Below are 26,775 nucleotides of genomic sequence, written 5' to 3'. Positions count from 1 at the left end.
TACCGCATTCTGTTGAAATTTTAATCTACCCTCAGGTGCTACAGGGGGGGATGAGAATAAGAGAAAACATTCTTCTTCCAGATTGGGAACTTTTTTCCATAAATGAGGTATAATCTGAGTGTTTAGTACATTCATGAAGTTTGAATTCTTTATTAGTATTTCCTCGCTCGCAAATTTCATTAGTAATTGACGCATCCAATAAGAACTTGGCATCTTGAATGTAGACATTAATTGTGGCTGTTGAAAAACACTTGGGGCAATATTTATACTCCATGGGAATATTAAGAATCCAACAGAAAAATCCTGAACATTGTAAACAATAGTAAATTTTTGTATTAGATATATCCAACATTATATTTTTTAAATAATACAAAAAATAACTACAATGAATAGTAATAACGGCTTACAACATGAAAATAACATACTTTTAGAATTAGATAATTTAATAATTGAACAATATATTGATGAAATTGATAAAATTTATAAAAATTATGAAAATTTTTGTTCAATATCTCGATTATATTCGTTATGTTCTAAAATTATGAATATATTTAATATAGCCTCTATATTTTTATCTATTTTATTACCATCACAAAATTATAGTTTAATTTTTAGTTTAGTCGGTATATCATTAAATAGCATGTTTAGTATTGATTTGCGTAAAGAAACACTTCAACAAATTGTATCTGTATATTATCTCTATATTATTCCTGATTTAGAAAAGTTTATTTATGATAATATAAGCAAAGATATACAACAAATTCGGAATTTTCAACATGAGATAACTGCAGGGAACATTAATAACAAAATTAGTAATATTAACAATATTAATAATAATAATAATATTAATAATAATAATAATAATAATCCTAGTCTTTCTTGTTTAGATAAAATTGCTCAAATGAAAGAAATTATAACAAATAATAATACAAAATATATGGGTGAAATGTTTTCTGTGCCTGTAAGCTTAACTTATGTAAATTATACAAGTATTATATTGTGCTTCAGCACATATATATTCCTATTCATTACTATTCCTCTAATACACATATACTTACCCCCTCTAATATAAAATTTTTGGTAAATATATAAAAAAAATGGATGAACATGTTATTGATCAAATATTTAGTAAATACCTAAACCAAAGTGATTTGGAATGTATAAAACAGGAATTCAATCGTCCTATTTTTAATCCACGTACGCAACGAGAAATTATAACATATGTCGAAAATGAAGATGAAGAAACCAATAAACAACAATCTTCTCCTCCTATATCTACACTACAAAGGCGCAAAAAACGTTTATTACTTAACCCATCTAGTTTGAAGAATTACAAGTGTACGTTTGAAAAATTTGGCCGTTTTAAGCTTCAGCAAGTCGGTCGGGAGGCACCGGTTACACCAGATTTGATAAATATATATAATGTATATTTAAATCGGGATGCCAATTTAAAATATATGACGCGTCTAACCAACGTTCGAACATTAAACAAGTACATCGTAGGTCCCATTCTTGGACAAGAAATGCGTCTTCCTCGTACATCGGTTAATTTACGCCGTAACAACAAGCCTATTTTAGATAGCCGTTTGATCGCTCAGACGGTTGCTAGAATATGGAATTTTTCTCAGTCTGAACATGCTTACAAAATTTTACTTATATACCATACAGGTCTTCGAGCCAAAGAAGCCAACAATGTAACTTATCGTAATGTTGTAGATGCATATTACCCAGCCACTCAGACTGTTGTTTTGCCAGTAGTATTTATTTATTTATTTATTTATTTATGCATATACAAGAATGTACATAAGGAATGTGAGGATACAAATATGGTAATTACAGTCTTGTAAAGCCACTAGCACGCGCAGCGTTTCGGGCAGGTCCTTAATCTAAGAAAATTTTAAGGAGGTAAATACTTGCAAAATTATAGACAAAAAATGATAACAGATTACATGAAATGAAAAAAAAGATGAGAGAAAATTGTAGGTACAGTATATTAAAGCACATAGGTAGCTAAGATTGATTGCAATGACAGCTTGAATGGTAGTTGACAAAAAAATTGGTAGGCATAATACAGCAGAAACAATATAAGATTGGTTGCAATGACAGCTTGAATGGTAGTTGACAAAAATTGGTAGTCACAATACAGCATATGGCTAGCACATAAAAGAAGACAGCAATGAACACAATGATAAGGTTGTTTGAAATTACATAAAAATTAGGAGATTGGGTAACACTAGGTACAGAGCAAATTTAAAGCTCAGTGTAGGAAACTAAGAAGATGAAGTTAGGTACTTTTTGGTTTTGCTTTTAAATAAGGCAAAAGTTTTACAGTTTTTCAATTCACTAGGGAGTGAGTTCCATAAACTAGGTCCCTTAATTTGCATAGAGTGTTTACACAGATTAAGTTTGACCCTGGGGATATCAAAGAGATATTTATTTCTGGTGTGGTGATAATGGGTCCTATTACATCTGTCCAGGGAGAGTTTCAGAGCATGGTTTGCATTTAAGAACAGGGTTTTGTAAATGTTGTTGACACAAGAGAATGTGTGGAGGGAGTTAATATTTAGCAAGTTTAGGGATTTAAACAAGGGAGCTGAGTGTTGTCTGAAAGCTGAGTTAGTTATCATTCTGATAGCAGATTTTTGCTGTGTGATGATGGGCTTAAGGTGGTTTGCAGTGGTAGACCCCCATGCACAGATACCATAATTAAGATAGGGGTAAATTAGTGCATAATATAGTGAGAGGAGAGCAGAGTTAGGAACATAATATCTGATTTTGGAGAGTATACCAACTGTCTTAGAGACTTTCTTAGTTATGTGTTGAATGTGGGTGCTGAAGTTGAGTCTCTTGTCTAGGAATAGGCCAAGAAACTTGCCATCATCTTTATTACTGATGTTAATGTTGTCTATCTGTAGCTGAATTGCATTTGATGATTTGCTTCCAAATAAGATGTAGTAAGTGTTTTCGATGTTTAATGTTAGTTTGTTCGTTGACATCCATAAGTGGATTTTTTTTAATTCATTATTCACAACATTATTTAGTGTATGTGGGTTGAGGTTTGAATAGATAAGAGTAGTATCGTCAGCAAACAGTATAGGTTTGAGAATATTAGAGACATTAGGCAGATCGTTTATATATATAAGAAATAGAAGAGGTCCTAAGATGCTGCCCTGTGGCACTCCAACGGTAATTGGTATAGTGGACGAAGTTGTATCATTGATGGTTACATATTGGTGTCTGTCACTAAGATAGGATCTGATGTAGTCAAGGGCAAGGCCTCGGATTCCATAATGCTGGAGTTTAAGTAAGAGGTAGTTGTGATTAACAGTATCAAAGGCTTTTCTTAGGTCAATGAAGAGTCCCATCGGAAACTCATTTTTGTCAAGGGCTGAGTAGATAACGTCAAGGAGACTAATGATTGCATCGTTGGTGCTCTTTTGGGACCGGAAGCCAAACTGGCAGGGGCTGAGTATGTCGAATTTTACGAGGTAGGAATAGAGCTGTTTGTAAATAATTTTTTCAAATATTTTTGATAGAATGGGTAGATTTGATATTGGTCTATAATTGTTTATGTCCGCCGGATTGCCTCCTTTATGGACTGGCGTTACTCTTGCTTTTTTGAGGATATCAGGGAAGGTGTGACACTCTATAGATTTGTTGAACAGTAGTGCTATGGGTGGGGCAAGGGCATGGGAGGCTCTCTTGTACACAATGGATGGAATTTCACTGGTGTTCCCTGCCTTGGTTTTTAGAGAGTGTATGATGGACACAACATCTGCCGGGCTGATTGGTGAAAGGAGAAGAGAGTTTGGATAGCTGCCTGAGAGATATGTGTCTGAGTCTGTGGGATTTTACTGGCAAGATTAGCACCAACCGATGAAAAGAAACTATTAAATTCATTTGCCATTTCTAAATCAGTTGACGGTATATCCCCATCCTTGTAGAGTTTTATTTGGTTATGTGAGTGTTGCTTAGTTCCTAGAATACTAGAGATAGTTTTCCAAGTGTTTTTCATGTTGCCTTTTGCTTCATTGAATCTATTCACATAATATGCAAGTTTTGCCTTTCTTATGATACTGGTAAGCATTGATGAGTACCTTTTAGCTACTTCCTTTGAAACTAGGCCAATCCTAACTTTCTTCTCATATTCATGTTTCTTGTTGATTGAGTTGAGAATGCCACTTGTGAGCCATGGATTGTTTAATCTTTTGTCAGTTACTTGCTTTGTAAGAAGGGGACAATGAAGGTTGTAGAGGCTTAGAGTTTTGGAGAGGAAGAGGTTAGCTAATGAATTTATATCATGGGTATTATTGAATTCAGAATCCCAGTTAATATTGTGAAGTGCCTCTGTAAGATTGTCTAAAGCTGATTCACTGTGTAGCCTAAATGAAAGTTTCTTGCTTTTTGGTGGTGTTATGTCCATGTTCGCTATGAGAAAGGTAGGATAATGGTCAGTTGTTCTGTCGTAGATTATACCAGATACAAGGGGAGCTGTTATGTTTGTCCATATGTGGTCCAAGGTAGTGGCTGATGTTTGAGTGACTCGGGTAGGTTTGGTGATACTGGGGATTAGCATACAGGAGTTCATGCTGTTAAGGAAATAGTCAACTTGAGAGCAATTTTGTTGACCCAGGTCAATATTAAAGTCTCCTCCCAGAATGATGTGGTTTTTGTTGAGATTGTTGTTTATAATAAGATTCCTTAGGTTGTCTGAGAAAGAAGCTATGTTAGTATTAGGAAATCTATAGATGGCTCCAATAGTCAAAGAGGATTTAAGGGATTTAATTGTAAACTGAGCAAAAGTATATTCACAGTAGTCATCTCTGTCACTAATAACACTGTTGCAGATAAATGTATCTCGGTAATATATAGCTGTGCCACCACCTTTTTTATTAGGCCTACAGTTATGAATGGCTTTATAACCAGCTAAGTTGTAGAGTTGGGTATAGTCTTTATTTAGCCAAGTTTCTGTTAAAATAATGAACGATAGGTTAGTACCTAGTGCTGTGAGTAGTGCATTTAAATCGTCAAAATGTTTACCAAGTGATCTAACATTTTGGTTATAAACTGATAGATAGGTGCTATTTTGGAGTTTGTTTTTAGCCTGGTGTGCTGTGAAATACTTGCAATAATGATGATCAATGTGCTGGTTGGTATAGATATGAGACAGAAGATTTTGATCAGGATCAATATCAGTGTGCATAGAGATGCAGAGGGATCACGATACAAGATACACGATAAAGCAAAACACAAGAATAAGAGCAGATACAATAAAATAGTAACAATTTAGAAGTAAAATGAAGATCCAATAGATAGCCAGGGAGGACACAGAAGTTACATAAAATAAAACACAAAAAATCAGTAGAGACTGACAATATAAATGTAAAATAAAAAATAAAAGAAAAAAAATAATCATAAAAAAAATGATCTTGAAGATAAGTAGCTTAGTAATGGTTAATTAACAGGGTAATAAAAAGCCCTAGGTTTAGCGACAAGGGGATTAACTAAGAACAAATAATTAAGAGTATAAAACAGGCAAAGATGACAAACAAAAAATAAAGTAAAAATTAAAATAAAAATAAAAATAAACACCTTTGGAAAGGAAAGGCAGAGCTTAAGTACACTTTGGTTGTATGTGAGACTACAAATTATGTTCTGGTTATTCAGCTGATATCCCACAGTCATCCAGGAAAGAAGTGAGGTGTGCTTCAGTGGTTATGACATAAGTTTTTCCAGAGTCAGTCTTCCTAGCTATTATTTTACCATCGCGCACAAAACAATGTTTAATAGCAGTGGATCTATTGCGAATTCCACGTAGTTTAAATAAGAGATTTTGTCTGAATCTGGTAAGACATTCGTTCACATAAACCTTGGATTTCATAGCGACTGCAGCAGTGATAAGGTCTGACTTGCGGGAGCAGCTATCTAACTTCACGCGTATCCTTCTGTTGTTTGGACCAGATGATTTGGTACCCACTCTATAAGCTGACTTAATGTCTCTTGCTTCGATTGAATAATTCAACTTAGCACGCAATTCCTGGATCACGATGGCAGTACAGTCTTCTCTGTCAGTTTCATGGGGAAAATCCTGTGATGAGATGATGACAGAATCAAGGAGCTTAAGTTGGTCTGATTCGTCTTGGGTTGCAGTGTGTTGCTGTTGTAGGGAGTTAAAGTGGTTCTCTAACTTTTGTAACATCTCTTCTTGCTTCTTAGAGGTTTCTGCTGGTTTAAAGTTAGTAACCGAAGTCTGAAGAGAGCTTAATTCATGTTCGAGGTGGCCGACTCTGGCAGACATATCTTGGTTAGCCTTGTGCATTGCCAAAGCATCACTCTGAAGCTTCATTATCAGGTCCGACTGCTCTCGGATTATAGACTTTTGGTCATCATGTATTTGAGTCAATAATCTGAGCCATGGATTATCAGCGGGACGCTTAAAGTCAGTACATGGGGAGGCAGCTCGTTTAAGTTGCTCCATATGGTTACATAACTGTTGTAAGGCTCGAGTCAGTGACGACGCTTCAATCAGCTGGGAAGGTTTGTTATTGTTGACGCAGGGGGGGTCGGTACTCCCCCCGGTAGCCCCTAAGGGGGAGACAGCCGCGTTATTCCTGTTGCTAGCTTGGCTGGTTGGGTTCATCCTGATAGGTGTGCTATCATTCTTTACGGCCTTGCCGAGCTTAGAATTGTTTGGCATGGTAGCAGCAGAGATGTATGCAGCAGATGGGATAGACTTGTTGATATGGCAGCAGCAAACGTCAGGTTAGCTTCCTCCAGGGAGCAACACTAATGAGGTCGAGATGAGGTAGTAGGTTAGGTTTTGTCGAATATTTCGGTCACATTTAGGTCACTGGGTACTTAGCTGCCTTCTGGGGTTGTTACATCATGTTAGGGATGTTGTGGGCTCAAGGAGCAGCTGATAAAGTTGGAGGGGGAGCAGGGTCGTCAGGAGCGGATGAGCGTTCGAGCGTGAGATCGTTCGAGCGTGAGTATACAGTAAACACGGTAAGGATCGCAACATTCCCTTATTAAAAGGAGGGGCTTCCACTTTTTTTTATTCAATACCTCATTCCCTATGCAAATAAGAAGATGTTACGATTAACTCTACTGAAATATCCTGGGACAAATATAGCTGATCATTTGGATAAACCTATTTTTGATTCTAGTTACCAGAGTACACATTAAGTTTTTAAAAGTTATCTTTGGAAAGTTGCTAAAGAAAGAAATCAGAAATTATCTCCTAATTATAGTGTTCAAGAAGATTTAAAAGGGGCAGGTCTCCATTCACTCCGAGCTGATTTTGCTACACGTACTTTTAACAGTCTTTCAAGACAATTAGGTAAGAATCATATTTTACCTTTTAAAATTATTAGTGAAATTTTAGGACATTCAAACGTTAAAAGAATTTTTAAAAAGTTATATTAATCAAGGTGAAATAATAATGGAAGGTGGAAATGAAGAAGATGAAGAATTTAGTGGTGAGGGTGGCGTTGGTGAAGTTAACCAATTGCTTACAAATGATGAAAGTATTCACTGGGGTAGCAATGCACGAATGGCCCTACGACACCGTTATCGTCATATGAATGTAAATACAATCTCTAATTTGGAAGATCACACTTACCCATTGGCATCTAAAGAAGCTTCACCAACCATAAATAATAATTCTCTATCAATATCTAATAATAATAATAATATACTTACTAATACAATTACAAATAACCCTATTGATAATATTGGTACAACTATTACTATCGATACTGCTACGACTAATGCTGCAGTTAATAATATTAATAATAATATTATTAATAATAATAATAATGATGATAATAATAATAATAATACTCGAATCGTTTATATATAAATAAAAAAAATATGTAAAAAATAATTAAATATATATTATACTATATATAACATGCAATCTTCTAACATTTATAATATATATATATATATATATATATATATATATATATATATATATATATATATATATATATAAAATGGACAATAATTGTTTATTGTTAGCTTTCAACTACATTCAAAAAACATCTTATGAACCAAATGATAGTTACTATAATCCCCGTCTTTATAAAAATCATATTCTTTATGAAGCTTCTGTTTTAGTAGTAAATATGTGTAATGGTTTTTGTAATGTAGATAAATCAGCTTTTCATTTCTCTCTTAAAAATATTTATACATCTCTACATTTAAAGGCAGATGAAGATGAAATGATTAGTGATGATGACGATGATGATTTGAATAAGTGCCTAGAATTGTTAGTAACCAAGTTTAATGTAAAATATGCTTGGGTTTATGGAATTAATCAAATCCTTTTTAAATTACCGGTATTGCAGTATCTTACTGTCTTTAATATAAGGAGTTCAACTATCTATAAATTTGGAGAAGAAATTAAATTAGATGAGTATTCCATACCAAGACCTATACAAGTTTATAATAAACGTAATAATTTTCCACCACCTTCACATAGTATAACTAATCTTTGTCAAATGCTCTCCAAAAATTTAATTAGAGGATATCAAGATTCTTTGAAGACTATTAATTTTTATGCAGATAGTAAAAAGAACCCAGATTGTAGACATTTACATTGTTCTTTACATTTCAAAGCCACCAAGAGCAATTCAACGTGTGCATGTTTATTAAATGAAATAAATCGCCTCATTCTCATGTTTTTATCCGCCAGTCAAGATCTATATTTAACCGAATACAAAGAATATATTAAATGCAATCCAAATCACAATGAACGCTTCTGTCAATTCATGGCTGGACGTGAAGTTGAATTCAAACTACAAACGCTACTACTCAGTATGATTTATCCCGAAAAATTTCATTGGAACTGTTATAGAAATGAAAATGGGATTTATGTGTCAGTAAAACTAATAGATTATCCAAGGAAAAATATATATAAATATAAATTAATTAAATGGCAAACTAGTCAATTTTCTAAGCTTATTATGACTGAAAAATCAATCAACCATCGAGATTCTAATTTCATTCAAAATATTATGATATTTTTGGGGTTTGATGAAATATATAATGTACATTTATTACCTTAGTAAATAAAAATGGAATCTATTATTAATAGTAATTTATATTTACCTACATCATCTGATGATTACTCAAGAATACTATCTTCAGATTCAATATCGTCATTACCTTTATTTTCACAAATTTCTTTACAACCCGAACCCGAACCCATACTTGAACCTGAACCCATACTTGAACCTGAACCCATACTTGAACTTGAACCCGAACCCATACTTGAACCTGAACCCATACTTGAACTTGAACCAAGACCTAAACCTAAAATGGAACCAGAATCAAAACTAGAACAACAAAAACAACCAGAACTAACAGATTTGCCATCTCCTAGACCACATTTCCCAAAAAAAGATAGAGGTAGTTTATATAGTCATGTATTTGATTATAAAGTGAAAAAGAATAATAAAGAATTACGATGATATCTATTGAAAATATACATTCAACAAAAATGTTCTCCTAAAAACAATGATGATGAAATGTCTAAATTTATTTATGAATTTGGTAATCAAAATCTAGAGGATATGGACGATGAAGAATTGAAAAATATTATAAATATGATAACTTTGGTACAAAATATATTATCAGATCACTCTTATGTTAAAGACTTCTTTCAATTATTTAAAAATGTTTCTGAACAAATTAAAGACATTGCTCTCCAGAAATATCCTCAGTATTTATCGTCAATAAACCTGATTTTTAAGCAGATTATAATTAGTTTACAACGCATTGAAAATAACAAGAATGAACATGTTGACAAATTATTAATGCTTCTTTCATTAGACATGAAAGATATGAAACACTATCAACCAATTTCTTCTAGTACAATAATAATACATGCCTTGGTTCAAACTGGAATAAGTTTAATTATGTGTGGTATAATAGAATTTATTAATAATCGGGGTAAGGTTCAGGCAGAATACGATGCCAATCAATTCTTTAATTTAAAAGAACATGATGAAGAATTAATGGAAAATGTTGAAGACAATGATGATAATCCAATAAGAAAAAGATTCAAACCTTCTTCATAAAAAAAAATATTTAAACATCATATGTGTTCAAACATCAGGTACCTTAGAAAAATCTTACAATACATTATGCCTACTATACAGTCCATCTTGGATACATCAGTGACAATGAAACAGAAGTGAAGTGCATGTTGTATGATTATATAAAAGGAGTTGAATATCATCTGAGCCTTCAGTTTATTAGCAGTCAGGATGCCCTCCGCATCCTCTCCTTAAAGACAAACTGACATAATGGGAAATTACTTGGAGAAAGCTGAAACGAACCCCAAATCTAGAAGTCCAAGTCCCTTTTTAGAAGAGGAAACAATGGATGGTAGGTAATAATACGAATATATAGATGTTTATATTCATTTTTTACAATATACCTTTTTTTTCTTATTTTAATATATGTTTTTTTTTTTTTTTTTTTTTTTTTAGAACAATCTACACAGCAGTTAATGTTGCCCCCCCTCCCGCCTGAAATGATTATAATAGAGGAAGATGATGAACAAGAGACGAATGATTTTGGGATATTGGAAATGGAACTCTGTATTATTAAAGAGAAGAATGTCGAAGGTGAAGAGAAGACTCACATAGTGTTCCAGATGCCAGCTAAAGTACCAGATTTATTATTAACGGGAGCGGATCCAAAGAATAATGTGTCTCATCAAGCAAGTACCTACAATATTCTCATGGCAGATGTGTCAGGATCCATGTTCATTTACTGGAATGGTGTAATGACAGGGTGGAACGAATATGTGGCACCTCATTTGGTAGGGAGAACGAATCTGTTCGTGTTTGGCAGTAAAGTTGAATTAAAACGATCAGAAACAAACCTAATAAATAGTGATTTTGCTAATGGTCAAACAGATTTGACTGGTGCCCTACAAACTATTGTACATGAGGTTTACCAATGTAAGGAGAGGTATATCAAAGTATAAATAAATAAATAAATTAATAAATATGTTTATTCAGGTAAGGTACATACATACAAGTGATGTTACATTAATGGATTGATATATAGATAGAGCTAGTACATACAATGCCTAAAGCCACTATTACGCAATGCGTTTCGGGCAAGAAAAACATTAATATCTAGAACTTAATACTAATTGAGCATAAAGAATAAAAAGTGTTGAAAACAAATACAAATAAAGATAAAAAAAAGGGGGAACATGACTGAAAAAGCAGCACAAATACAATAGGTTGACAAACAGTGTTGATTAAAAACAAAAAAATAATAATAATAAAATAAAATAACAGACATGGGTTGACAATAAAGGAGTGAGGTGGGTTACAGGGAATTTATTAGGTAGTGTTTAGTTTTTATCTTAAACTGGTTGAGAGAGGTACAGTCTTTAACATGGTTGGGAAGGTCATTCCACATTCTGGGTCCCTTGATTTGCAGAGCATTTCTAGTTTGATTAAGTCGTACTCTAGGAATATCAAAACTGTATTTATTCCTGGTGTGGTGCTCATGGGTTCTGTTACAACCTTCAATGAAGCTTTTGAGGTCAGGATTGGCATTACCGTTCAGCGTTTTATATATGTATAATACACAAGAGAGAATGTGCAGTGACTTAATATCTAACATATTCAGAGATTTGAGTAAGGGTACCGAGTGACGTCTGGGGCCAGAGTTGGTTATTGTCCTAATAGCAGCTTTGTGTTGGATAATGAGAGGACGTAAATGATTTTGGGTAGTAGAACCCCAAGCACAAATACCATAGTTGAGGTATGGATAGATGAGGGAGTAATAGAGAGTAACCAGGGCAGGGCGGGGTACATAATATCTGATCTTAGAAAGAATGCCAACAGTTTTTGAAACTTTTTTTGATATATTTAGAATGTGACCCTGGAAATTCAGCTTGTGGTCGATGAGAACGCCAAGGAATTTGCCATCTAATTTGTTACAAATTTGGGTATTGTTTATTTTGAGATTTATCTGATTAGAGGATTTATTGCCAAACAGAATATAAAACGTTTTGTCAATGTTAAGGGTGAGTTTGTTGGCAGTTAGCCAAAGATGGACTTTCTCTAGCTCAGTATTTACTGTGGCATTTAGAGCAAGGGGGTCAGGACTGGAGTAAATGAAGGTTGTGTCGTCAGCAAATAGAATTGGTTTGAGGTGTTGGGAGGCATTTGGAAGGTCATTAATGAAGATGAGAAAGAGGAGAGGGCCAAGTATGCTGCCCTGAGGAACACCAATGTTGATGGGTAGGGTGGGAGAAATTGTATTATTCACAGAAACATACTGGAGCCTGTCAGTAAGATAAGATTTGAGGTATTGCAGGGAGTGTCCTCTGACTCCATAATGATGTAATTTAAGAAGAAGGTTTTGATGGTTGACAGTGTCAAAAGCCTTACGCAGGTCCACAAATAACCCAACAGGAAACTCCTTTTTATCAAGAGCTGCGTGAATTAAGTTAATCATACTAATAAGTGCATCGTTAGTGCTTTTTTTGGGTCTGAAGCCATATTGACAAGAGCTAAGTATATTGTGTTTGGCTAGAAAAGAGTAAAGCTGCTTGTAGATTAGCTTTTCGAATATTTTTGACAAGTTAGGCAGGATTGATATAGGTCTGTAGTTGTTAACATGAGTGAGATCACCACATTTGTAGACAGGGGTTACTCTTGCTTTTTTTAGAATGTCAGGAAAGGTTTGGAGTTCAAGTGACTTGTTGAAGAGCAATGCAATAGCAGGGGCTAGAGATCTGGAGGCTTTTTTGTAAATTAAAGTTGGTATCTCCTCGAGGGCACTAGACTTGGTTTTAAGGGAAAGGATTATTTCATTGACATCAGTGGAACTAGTAGGCTTTAGGTACAGAGACTGTGGATAGTTACCTGTAAGATAGTCCTTAACATCAGTACAGGAAGATGGAATATCATTTGCAAGGGATGACCCAATGGAAGAGAAGAACCTATTGAACTCAATAGCAGAATCAGAGGCTGAAAGCTGACCAACGTTATTGGAAAGGAGTGTTGGTTTGTTATTTAAAATCTTCTTTGATCCCAATATTTGTGAAATTGTGCTCCAAGTTCTTTTAATGTTGCTCTTTATTTGGGTAAATTTATCTTCATAGTATTTAGTTTTGGCTCGTCTAATTATTTTAGATAGCAATAACGAGTAATTCTTTGAGAATTCTTTGGAGACTATTCCTAGCCTATACTTCTTCTCAAGGTCGTGTTTTTTGTTAATGGATTTAAGTATTCCCTTTGTAAGCCAAGGATTGTTAAGTCTTTTGCTTGTGACTTGTTTTGTAAGCATAGGACAGTGGGTGTTATAAAGGCTAAGAGTTGTTTGTAGAAAAGATTTCACTGCTAGGTTGATGTCCCCTATGTTACCTAACTCGGACTCCCAGTTGACATTATCAGCAGCAGTTATAAAATTGTTTATAGCAGTTTCATTGTGCAGCCCAAAGCTTAACTCCCTTGTCTCTAGAGGTGGTTTGCTAATGTTAGTTAAGAGAAATGTGGGGTAATGGTCTGTAGTGCTATCGGTGATTATACCTGAAGTAAGCGGAGAGGTTATGTTGGTCCAGATGTGATCTAGAGTCGTAGCAGTACTATCAGTGATTCTAGTTGGTCTAGTGATTAAGGGTATGAGGAAGCAGGAATTCATACAGTTGAGGAAGCTAACAGCAGTAGGGTGTTCAGGCTCGCAGAGGTCAATATTAAAGTCCCCTGCGATAATTAGATGGTTTTTGTTCAATCTGTTATCTAGTATTAGATTTCTAAGGTTTGAGTTGAATTCAGACACATCAGTGTTAGGAATTCTATAGACTGCACCCACAGACAGGACAGACTCGGCACCCTTGACTCTGAAACTGGCGAAGATATACTCCCCACAGCAGTCTCTAGTTCTAATTATTTTTAAGCATGTTAGTTCTTGGTGGTAGTAAAGAGCAGTACCACCACCTCTCTGCATTTGACGACAGTTGTGAATTGCCGAGTAGTTAGGCATGTTTCTTATTACTGACGGCCATCATAATACAACATTGATTCAGCCAAGTCATGTTATTGACAAAATGAATGAGGTTGAGAATAAAATTTGTGAGGTTTTTGTGTTAGGTGTGGGATGTGACTTTCCCGTTCAGTATAGTCTGGATATAAGGTCGCGTTTGCACAATGGTAGTACCAATATGCCTTCACTTTTCTGGGCGAAAACGTCAGATGAATTAGAGGAAGAGATGAAGAAAATTGGTGGATACATATCTGATGGAACTTCACCGATCCTGAAGTTGTCAGTGAAAGGTTTCTTACTGCCAGGGGGTATAGCCAAGGACAAATTCTACCTGAATGAGTGGGTATATTTTCTCTGTGAACAAGAACAAGTGAAACAACTTAGATTAATATATGGTAATAATGGATGTCACATTTCACCCCAGTTTCGTCGTATATCATTATTTGAGTTGAATGAAGTATTTCGACAATGGAATTCGGTTATTATTCAAATTAATAATAAGAAAAAACCAGTTCCTTCAGATGTATTGCCTTTAATGGAAAGAATTTTGAAATCAATTCAAGCTAGTGAGGAACTCAGTAGTAGATCTATTCGAGATCGGTTAGAACAAAAAGAATTTAAAAAATATGAATTAGAGTTAAGATCCTTGCTTAATAAAATAAGAGTAATATTAACCACTGAAAAATTCCAAAATGAAAAAGATCTGGCTGAAACTATTCTGAGTACAACAGTAAGAGGTGGAAAATATGAAACTAAATGTCTTCAGATGAAAGGTCATTCAGATGAAGATTATAGAAATGATTGTAAAATGTTCATGGAGATTTATGAAGAACAAAAAAAGTTGATAATGCGCATTAAAAATGATCCAGATGATTATTGTCAAGTAACAATGACCTCCACTATATCTGACTTGCAAGATCGAGATTTCCCCACGATGTTGAATAGTAATAATAAATATGAGTTTTTAAAACTGTTTACGATCTCTGGCATTCCCGTGTATGCTCCGCATAGTAACTCTGTAACAATCAATCCATGGTCATATAGTGTTAGAAGTATACTGAAATGGCCATATACTATCATGAGCCAGGTTGCCATAGAAAAGAGCAAAGTAGTGGAGTTGGTATCTGATAATAACTTTAATGCCATAATCCCGATCTTTTCTCAAGATGCTTCCCAAATTATGGCCCCATTAATGGGTACATGACTCTATGCGATGTGTGCGACTTATGCAATCACAAAAAATCCATACATTATTGATTTTGACATTCACATGGCAGCTTTAGGAGTGACCTGGATGAGGATTCTGTTTGAAAACCCAACTCAGCCTAGGCCCGAGTTTGTGCGATTGCGTATTGCACACATAGAAGCAACAGCAACATCGGGGTATCTCCACCGACCAAGTTTTAAGAAATATTGGCAAGTGCTTATCAATGACACGGCCCAAGCACTCATGACAGAGAGTTTTGAAAGAAATTTGGGGGAAAAAACCATAAAATGTGAGTCACTAATTAAACCTATGTTTATACTTTACTTACATCAACGAAGTGATGAGACTCCTCTAGAGGATAAAGTTGTTATCAAAGTTGTGAGGATGATTCTCTTAGAATACATTGGTCGTTGCCTTTCTAAATATAAGAAACAGGAAAAGAATTCCACACCCTTCACTGATTTCTTTGCCAAAACACTTGTTGATGAAAAGCTTAAAGAAGAATGGGTGAAGAACTACATTGCGACCTCAGAAAACCTAACCCTTAAGGATTTTTATACCTTAGAAGAGGTTGAGAAGACAGCCAGAAAACATTTTAAAGACGAGGACATGCAAAATATTAAGGAAAAGTTAATTGAACAGATCCCCATAGCTGTGGATATGAAAAAGGTAGAGAAGCTACGGGATGTTTTTCTGGCTGGAGATATATCTTGGTTTTCATTGCGAATTTTTGCTAAAGAAGTTGGTCTAAAGGAAGACGTTATTGACAATATGTTTAATGAACACAACGTGTTTATTTATACTGCACATGCCCTACAGTATAGAGACTCTCGTGAACGGCTAACTTCAAATGTTAGTGATAACGTCCAAGCTTTAGTGACTCAGCGGGTTCACCAGGAGAATTGTCTCAATATTTACAAGGAGTTTGAAAATATAATTGTTCAACATAAAAAGGATTTGTGGTTGCAGGAATATTTATCAACACACAGAGAAATTGTGCGCCCCATGACAAGGTCACAAATCCTAATAGAGGCTTCTGGACGAGGAGTTCAGGTAACAAATGATACTTTTGAAGAAGTGTATAAGAAATACCGACCAAATGTAGGGCAATGCTTGTCAATGTCGAAATTGTCCTTTTTACCTGATACCCAGTAAAAGGTATAATCAACACTTACATTTAGCACGTCATTATTCTTCAAATTATCCTCATCATTTGCACTCGGCAGCCTATTTTTGCAGGCATGAAGACATAGCAGATGCTATCCTCTACCAAGAGTCTATTAGTAAGTCTCAATTAGATAATGCTTTCATTGAGGACCTTACATTTTTACTAAATATATATCAAGAAATGGCCCCCTACTGATGATTAATTATTTAATAATTCATCCAGGGCCACCCGATGTGGGTGGGCCAACTCAATTGTTATTATTGCTGTGACCACCTCTGTTGATTTTCCCCTAGTAGTAGTATCTATCATTCATGCCCTATTGTACTCACTACACAATTTTATGATATTAAATTAGGTGGTACTGTTTTTTTTATAATATAATTATTGTATTTATGTATGTAGTTAGAAAAATATATTTATTGGAATGGTTGATTTCCTTCATTTTCCCAGAGCATCTTCACACAAATTTTATAGCATATTAACACAAACAAGGTTAAATCTGGCACACACACACACACACACAAACAAACATTACCCAAATAAAGAGCAACAATAAACAAACATGGAGAACAATTTCACAAATATTGGGATCAAAGAAGTCTTTAAATAACAAACCGACTCTCCTGTCTGGTCAGCTTTCAGCCTCTGATTCTGCTATTGAGTTCAATAGGTTCTTCTCTTCCATTGGTTCATCCCTTGCTAATGATATTCCATCTTCCAAGGGGGAACTATCCCCAGTCTCTGTACATAAAGCCTATTAATTCCATTGACGTCAATGAGATAATCCTTTCCCTTAAAACCAAGTCTGGTGCCCTTGAGGAGATACCAACTTTAATCTACAAAAAAGCCTCCAGATCTTTAGCCCCTGCTATTGCTTTGCTCTTCAACAAGTCACTTGAACTCCAAACCTTTCCATATATTCTAAAAAAAGCGAGAGTAACGCCTGTCCACAAATGTGGTGATCTCACAGATGTTAACAACTACAGACCTATATCAATCCTGCCAAACTTGTCAAAAATTTTTGGCTTCAGGCCCCAAAAAAGCACTAACGATGCACTTATTAGTATGCTTAACTCGATTCATACAGCTCTTGATAAAAATGAGTTCCCTGTTGGGTTATTTGTGGACCTGCGTAAAGCTTTCGATACTGTCAACCACCAAAACCTTCTTCTTAAATTACATCATTATGGTGTCAGAGGACACTCCCTACAATACCTCAAATCCTACCTTACTGACAGGCTCCAATGTGTTTCTGTGAATAATACAATTTCTCCCACCCTACCCATCAACATTGGTGTTCCCCAGGGCAGCATACTTGGCCTGATCCCCTTGCTCTAAATGCCACAGTAAATACTGAGCTTAATAAAGTCCATCTGTGGCTAACTGCCAACAAACTCACCCTTAACATTGACAAAACTTTCTATATTCTGTTTGGCAATAAATCCTCTAATCAAATAAATCTCAAAATAAACAATACCCAAATTTGTAACAAATTAGATGGCAAATTCCTTGGCATTCTCATTGACCACAAGCTGAATTTCCAGGGACACATTCTAAACATATCAAAAAAAGTTTCAAAAACTGTGGGCATTCTTTCTAAGATCAGATATTATGTACCACGCCCTGCCCTGGTGACTCTCTATTACTCCCTTATCTATCCATATCTCAACTATGGTATTTGTGCTTGGGGCTCTACTACCCAAAATCACTTACGTCCTCTAATTACTCAACACAAAGCTGCTATTAGGACAATATCCAATTCTGGCCCCAGACATCACTCGGTACCCAAATCCCTGAATATGTTAGACATTAAGTCACTGCACATTCTCTGTTTTTTCAACAATGTTCCCCCAAATAAAAATTATTATTATTATTATTATTATTATTATTATTATTATTATTATTATTATAAACACTTTAATAATAGTGGATATTCTATTTTCTAGTTCACTCTCTTGTTGGTTGGTGGCATCTTCTGTGTTAACATCTTACGCTCGTTCTTGAGGTACTAGTTCACTCTCTTGTTGGTTGGTGGAAACTTCATTCTTCTGTGTTAACATCTTATTCTCGTTCTTGAGGTAAATCAACTCTTTCTTTTTCTTCCTCCCTTATATATTCTATTTTCTAGTTCACTCTCTTGTTGGTTGGTGGAAACTTCTGGTAGATAACAACATTCTTCTGTGTTAACATCTTATTCTCATTCTTGAGGTAAATCAACTCTTTCTTTTTCTTCTTCAAGTGTGTTTCCATTCTTTTCAATTTTTTAATCAACTCAGCTTGTCTCTGCCTAGGGTTAATCTGGGAAAGCATCTTCGTACAACTTTTTCTTGGAAGGGCAGCAAAGCGTGTGTGGTGGGCTGGCTGGATGGCCATCCGTTAGTGGATGTAGTGAGAGTGGCCACGAATATTTATATATGTGGCTCAGCTAACACAGTGCTTCCGGCAACCAGCTATTAGTCAGAACCGGGACTTTTATGTGGTACTTATTACTATCTAGCTTATCTAGGCAATTCACAAACACAAGGAAAACAACATATGTCCCATACAGTCCTGCCCTTTCGATAACCTACACTGAATAATAATTACCAAGGCAAAATTTAAAAAAATAAAAACATGCACACTTTTATTTAATGAAAATTACAGTGGAATTAATATGGAATGAAACATGTCAACCCTTTGTGACCATTGAAAAAAAAAAATCCTTATTCTTGCATCTTTCATATTGTTAAGCTAAACAATGTCCCAGGTTCTTTCCTAAGTGCATGCTTTTGAAAATAATTTAGTTTTATTATCTTCTTAGCATGAAATGTTTCAGGATTGTTGTTATGGTAGTTTACATATATTATGTGTTTCTTCATACCCTAAAAAGATCAGAATATTTGCTATGATATATGAATCTTGATGATTCTCCCTTGTTTGCTTCATTATGTGTTTGTTAAAATTCCTAACCTCCCATTGAATCCAGTTATATTTATTTTTAACAAGAGAGTTTAGAATTGTTACGCCTACATCCATTCCCTTTATGTTTCTCCTACATTGCCAATGTATTTTCTCGGGCCAAACCATACTGAGCAACAGCACTTGCAGTTTGTATTCGACTTCACATTCAGCCATATATTGGCACATTCGTTCCTTATCCCTATGATTACTATTAATGTAATCTTTATATTCTGTCGTATATAGCTCTTGACTAGCCGATATGAACATAAGAGTAAGGCGGTTTATTTCATTCAACAGACAAGCACAAGTTGAACTACTCTCACCTTCTAAATGAAAATTACACTGTAGATCATTATTGCTGTTTTTATTTGTGGTATAGAAGGTAATACTCTTTGTGGAATCATGGTATCCATTAATCAAATTTTGGGCGAGTAAATGACAAAGATTTGTAATACTATGTAAAACTGGTGGAAATGTATAAATATTACCCCGACGGTATAATACATTTCGAGATTCATTAAAAGATTTATTTATTGTTATTTTGTATCCAAATGTGTGGATGTTCTTATTTCGGATATCGAAGACTGCCAGATTTTGTAAAACAGGTAATTGGAATAAGATTTGATTATTTCCATAGACCCAGACATATTTTATATCATATTCTGACACCAGAGTTTCTAGACATTCGCTTAAGTTATTTAATTCTTCTTGATTTTGGTTTAATTCTTCATCTGTTATTTCATCTTTGTTCGTTTTGGTATTTATATCTAGATACCTATTAATGCATTTGAAGGGGAAATGAAAGACCGATTTATCTACATAACAATAACCATTAGCCATATTTACTACTGAAGCAGAGGCTTCATATAGGATATGTCGTTTATGGACATATCCATTCGATTCAGAAAATGTTTGTATATAATTAAAAGCTAATAAAAAACAATTTTCCATTATTATTAAACCTCTATTTTTTTAAAGAAACAAATATACAGCATATGTTTGATATTCTGTTAAAATAAATTTTTTTATGAATTTATTATAACTAAAAAACAATAGGAAAAAAAGAAAAAAGTAGCAATGGGGTTAATAAGAATTTTAGTTGCTATAATCCTAATTATAGTCGTTATAATAATTATTTATTTACGCGGAAAACGTATCAATGTCAGTAAGGCTATCAGACATGATCCGATTCATGAAACAACATTACAATCCACCATCAGTCCAACAATAACAAAATTATCTGAAACATTACAAACCACCATCAGTCCAACAACAACAACAACGTCCTCTGAAGTACTTCAAGAAACAACATTACCATCCACCATCAGTTCAACAACAACAACAACAACAACAACAGAGTCCTCTGAAGAATCTAATATAATCATCTCAAAGTTGGAATCATTATTCTCCCCGTTTATCAGAGATATAAATACCTATAAAGGTCTCGTAATTATTCCTAAACCACCAATTTCGTATAATCCTAAGAATAGAATCGAAAGTGAGAATACAATCATTAAGCCTTTTAATAGCTTCCTTTTAAATTACAATAAAATCCACAGATATTTAGATAATAATATTGTCTCAAATAACACAAATTATGTATGGCAAAATTCTAGTTACGACAAGGGATATTATACCAAAAATCCAATTATTTTAATATTTCCTTGGAATATTAATGATTTGAAACCTAATGTTTATACAGATCAAAGTGAAATACAAGATGTTAAATTAAAAAACCATATAAATGCAGTACGGACCAAATCACATAATAAAAGAAAAAAATTTGACATGGACAAATTGTGGACATCATGTACGCATGCGGCAAGTCAAGATATATTTATCCAGGGATTCTCTAAGTATGATTTTCCAATTAAAGAAAATTCATTACCACCATTTGTGGTAATGAAACTTGAACTTCAAGATGGTAATAATGAGGTGGAATGTAAAATGGTGGCTAAGAACATTAATTCCTCAGAAACCTTTGCTAGCATTAAATTTAATATCTATGTGGAAATCTCGGAAGAAGAACAAGAAACAGGAGGAAGATCAGGACTCCTCCCTGATATAGTTTCCGATTATGAGTCCAGAAACGTAATATTCGAGAGAATGTAAAATTATGGTATCCTGTATTCAATGCAAGAAATAATTATTTTGAATGCTGAAAAATCAACATTGAATGTCCTATTCAAAATAATGTGCGTTTCATTTCATTTCAATAAGATAGAATTAACATTGGACTTCAAAATAGGTATTTTTTTCTCACCCCATAAAAAATGAGTGAAATTGTTAAAACAATCTTGAGTATGGTACATTTCCCTGAGGATGGGACCTCAGGTTTAAGAGAACGTATAAATATAAAAACTTATTTAAACAATGTTTCTGCTAAAGATGATGATGAAACAAGAACAATCATATTACTAAATAAATTGTTTCATTTATTTGATCTATCTGATCGATACATAAAATTAATAACTAAAACATATCCTCTTATTAAAAGTCAATATCAACAAAAGGAAACCATAGCTTTATTAAATAAACAATATGATGAGTGTAATATGGAAAAAAAATTCCTAGAGACTGCGATAGCAGAAAAAGAACGCGAAATACTCGATTTAAATAAACAAGTTGACAAGTTTACAACTGAAATAGAAAAACAAAAAAATATAATAAACAAAATAGAAATTGACAACAATGAATATGAAGAAGAATTGAAAACCCAAGTATTGTATTTAGGTCAATTAAAAGAATGTGAAGATAAAATAGAGGAAAAAGACAAACAAATAAAAGAATTAGATAATAGAAATATAGAAAAAGACAAACAACTAACAGAAAAAGACAAACAAATAACAGAATTAGGTAATCAAATTAAACAGTTAAATATTCTAATTAATTCAAATAATACTGAAATAAAATCTAAAAACGTTGAACTCAATAAAAACCTACAACTATGTACCACACAATTATCTGAACAAAAACAAGAAATAAATAGAATAAATGAAAAATTCACTCAAAGTCATAGACATATTAATGAAAAACATCAACTAGAAGAAACTTACAAAAATGAACTTGAGAAATGTAACTATGAAAAACATGAACTAGAAAAAACCTATATGAAACAAAAACAAGCCCATCAACGGCAATATGAGGAGTTATTATCACTCAAAACAAAAGAACTTGAGAAACATCGACAAGAAGAAGAAACTTATAAACAACTTCAGGACCAAATGCTAAATAAATATAAGGAATTCTTGGCGAATATAAACACAATAAATAATTCTAATAATACATTATTTAATAATTTTTTTAAAAAAATCTATATTATCAAATGATGATATAACTGAATGTTTTTCAAATATATTGTTTATAAATAATAGTTATTCAAGTGAAAAAAATAAACTAATTGAAGAAATAATAATAAAGATTATTGATCATTTTAATACAGAACACAAGAATTATATTCAACAAGAACACACAAATAGAATGGCTAAGTTAAATGACATTATTAACAATAGTAATTATAATAATAATGATCTACAACCGGAAAATATAGCAAATATATTATTTACTAACGAGGAAGAAAGAGGGTTATTTAATCATATACTAAATAGTTTCAAAACTAATATTACTGATGAAATAGTAGAAAAACACAAAAAAGAATTAATGCCTTATGTTGATTAAATGTTGTTTTAAAGCGTCAGTTACAAGAACCAAATTATTTGGCTAAAATGTTAGTAGATGAACTTGCATCTATGGATTTAGTTAAAGAAAAGATAATAGAACAACTTGCGGACTTATACAAATATACAAAAGAAATAAATTATGAAGTTATAAAGGTATATACTTTTATTACAATTATATATACAATTTATCAGAACGAACTTAAAAAAGACTTTAGCATACGAAATATAAAACACTTTTATGTAATTATTTTGCAAGTGATTCACAAATCATATGGTGATACTTCTAAAATATTAGCCATTCAACAAATGCAGGAATCAGAAAATTCGATATTAAAACAAACAAATAAAGAAATGAATTCTAAAATGTTAGTCATGGCTTCTGAATTAAAAGAATCGAAAATACATTTGTCGATGATTAATACAATTGACGTTTCTTCAGACTATGATGAAACTCTAGTAGAAAAGTTCACTTCTATTATCAGAACTATTATTAATGAACTCGATGCTTACCTATCAGAGAAGTGCCGAAAAAAGTATTTGTTATTAGCATTTGATCAGATTAAAGTAAAAGAAATATTTTGTAGGAATAGTGTTGCCAAAAATGAAATGAAACAATTATTCTATTCTCTTTCGAATCATATTTCTAAATTTATATTCTGCGCCCAGTTCTATAAAAATCTTGTTACGGTAATAAACGATAAAATTCTTATGCCTTCTATTCAATTAAACCTATATTTTTCACAAAACCTATATGACATCGATACTATGAAAACAGCTTTATTAAACTCCCAAAATATAAAGAAAGCTATTAAAACCCCTTCTGTTTTTCCCATTATATATAATATTAAGGGTTTAACACTGATTGGAGAAAAAATTAACATTAACGACGATGAAATTTACAAAAACCAAATAGTGTCTATTGATAACAAGGATAACAATTTAAAATTACTTACATTATTGAACAGTGATGATATTGAACAAGAAAAGAAATGGTTTATTGAAACACAAATAATAAAGAAGTATTTAAATGTAATCGGCGATGAAATCATTTTAAAAACAATTTCCTCTCAGAAAGTTTCATCACAGGGTACAACAAAAACATCAAAAACATATAAAACAACAGATTCGGGGACAAAACAAAAAGATGCCAAACAACGATCAAAATTAAATACCCAAGACAGACGAAAAAATGAAATATTGACTCTGAAAAAGAATCAAAGAGGAAAACAGTTCATGAATAGGAGAGGAACAGATGGAAAGCAATTGGAGGAGGAAGTTGATATTAATCCAATAAATGACACCAGTTCATCAGTTGAAGGTAAAGAATGAGGATATTAAATCAATAAATGACACTAGTTCAATAGTGCTAGAAGAAAAGAAGGAGGTTGAAAAGGAAATAGAAGAGGATGTAATAATGCTAGACGAAAAGAAGGATGATAAAAAGGACTTTTTTTTTGGGGGGGGGGGGGATAATAATAAAAGAATTAAAAAAAGGAGTAGCAGGTCGGGGAGTAGGCAAATTAACTCAACTCCAAAAAAAGAGGGAAAGAGAATAGAAAGATTTAAAGAAAACATTCAACCTTTGATTATATACTACTTATCCATTAAATTATGTGTTTATGATCTAACAAAATAATCAGAATTAGAATTTAGTAATCGGCCTATATTAATAAAAATATAGAAAATATTAATGAAAATAACTTGTATTGATTCAGCAACCTATGGTGGAGGGAGGGGGATGGGATAGTGGTATAAAAGGAGAATTTCTGCCTATTTAAGAGTCACAAACCCTTGCTCTCTCTCCAGTGTCAGGTATACAGTCTACTGAAATTAAGCAGTTTATCATTCAGTAGGGTAGTGGCGGGCGTCATTACAGTTTAACTATTGATCCATATGCAGTCATCTAGTCCATCAAGAATTACATAACAACAAGCTTCAATAATCAATTCCTTACCAGTTCAGTTTATGAATCAAATCATAAAAAAAAACACACATTCTATTTCTTATTGTTATAGTACCTACATTAACTACTTATGTGCGCAATGATCAGGTACAAGGAACAAGTCAGAATATACCACTTCCTAAGCCATTTGGAAACATATAAAGAGAGTATAGTGTAAAATGATTGACTTGTAATTATTTGTCTCTTTCAGGTAAATTAACATTTAGAGATTGATTTTTTATTCATTATACTACAGTAAAACACAATTATAATAGTAATTTTAATTTATTGTTATTCGTTCTTTCCTCTCTCTATCCTCCACCACCCCTTGTTTCCGAACTGATGAAGGGTTTCGAGATAACTACTAACTCTTCTGAGGAAGCAAAAGAACAAGCTGAAAGAGGCCAAGCTGCATCTGTCTTACTTGAGCAAATGTCTTGTTTGGTTGAATCAACGGTAAAAGCAAGGTCATCTTCTTCATCTTCTTCCTCATTATCGTCTTTATCGTCGTCCTCATCGTCGTCCTTATCGTCGTCCTCAGACGCATTCGAAAGTGACCAGTTGATTGACAAACTAAAGGGCTTGGTACTAAATAAGGCCATAAAGAGAAAGATGAAGAAGAAAGAAAAGGCACTAAGGAAGCTTGATTCTAGAAAAATCAAATGGCCATGGTCTTCAGATGGAGATGATGACACCAAGTCAGGGGAGGAATGGGAGAAGCAGGAGAATGTGGAGGAACGTGTCTTCGGTCAGGAAACAACAACAGGCACAGGTATGTATTTGTAATTAACTTTACTAATAAGAGGATTAATTTCAGTTGTACGTTATTTATTTTTTTGTGATTAAAAGTTTTTTTTTTTAATCTGTGAATTCCTATGCTCTGTTAAAATTTATTCGGTAGAGAATATATTAATGTCTTTCTTATTTGCTACTACACAGCTCCGCAACTTCCCAAAAAGAGATGTCGAAGTGACAGACACTAAATGGAAGATAGAAGTTGTTCAGACCATTCGGAATTTACTTTTTTTTTTTTTTTACCGAAGCCATCATGGATAAAATCACACAGACTGGAGAAAAAAATGAGGAATGCCTGTATAGCAGAACCTTGAAACCGGTTTCTGAATGTTGTTGGCTGCATTGTGGTGGCTTATTTCCCCAAGGAAATACTTTTACAAAATAAGCATGAATGGACAGTTCAATCAGAAAATAGTAGTAGTTGTTAGTCACTCTAAATAAATAATTGGGGTAAAAAAAGGTAAAAGAATGAGATACTGAATATATTATATTATTTCCACAAATTAATTTATTTTATTATCCTACCCCAACCCAAATTTTTCCAAAAGGCTCCCAGGCCCCCACCTTTTTCTAGTATTTGGGCATTTTTTAATTCAAATTCACTTTTTTACGTAACTTCTTCAACCCAGCAGCCAAAAGCACCGGTGTCGAGCAATAGTGGGATCGCATCCGTGAGTGGGCATCCCGTAGCAGTCATACTCCCCAATTTCATTAACTTTCTGTCGCCCACAAGTTAAGGTAAAGAAGCTGCGCTGAAAAAAAAATTGAAATAATGCTTATTGATGTCACAGAGAGAACATCAATACACCTCAATCAAAAGAATATTGATTAGAAAAAACGATGAACACCACCAACCTCAAGCAGAAGAATACTGATTTAATAAAAATTTTGGGACCGTTGAAGGTTGAAGTCAACATTTTTAAAAGTGATATTTTAGATAAAGTGTTGAAAACCTTGTGATCAAACTCATGGCGGCGAAGTCCACCTAGTAATGTAATAGCTGGTTGCCCGGAGCAGT

This window comes from Procambarus clarkii, chromosome 39, assembly GCF_040958095.1.
Source record: "Procambarus clarkii isolate CNS0578487 chromosome 39, FALCON_Pclarkii_2.0, whole genome shotgun sequence".
NCBI lineage: Eukaryota > Metazoa > Arthropoda > Malacostraca > Decapoda > Cambaridae > Procambarus > Procambarus clarkii.
Note: the sequence above shows the minus strand (reverse complement) of the source record.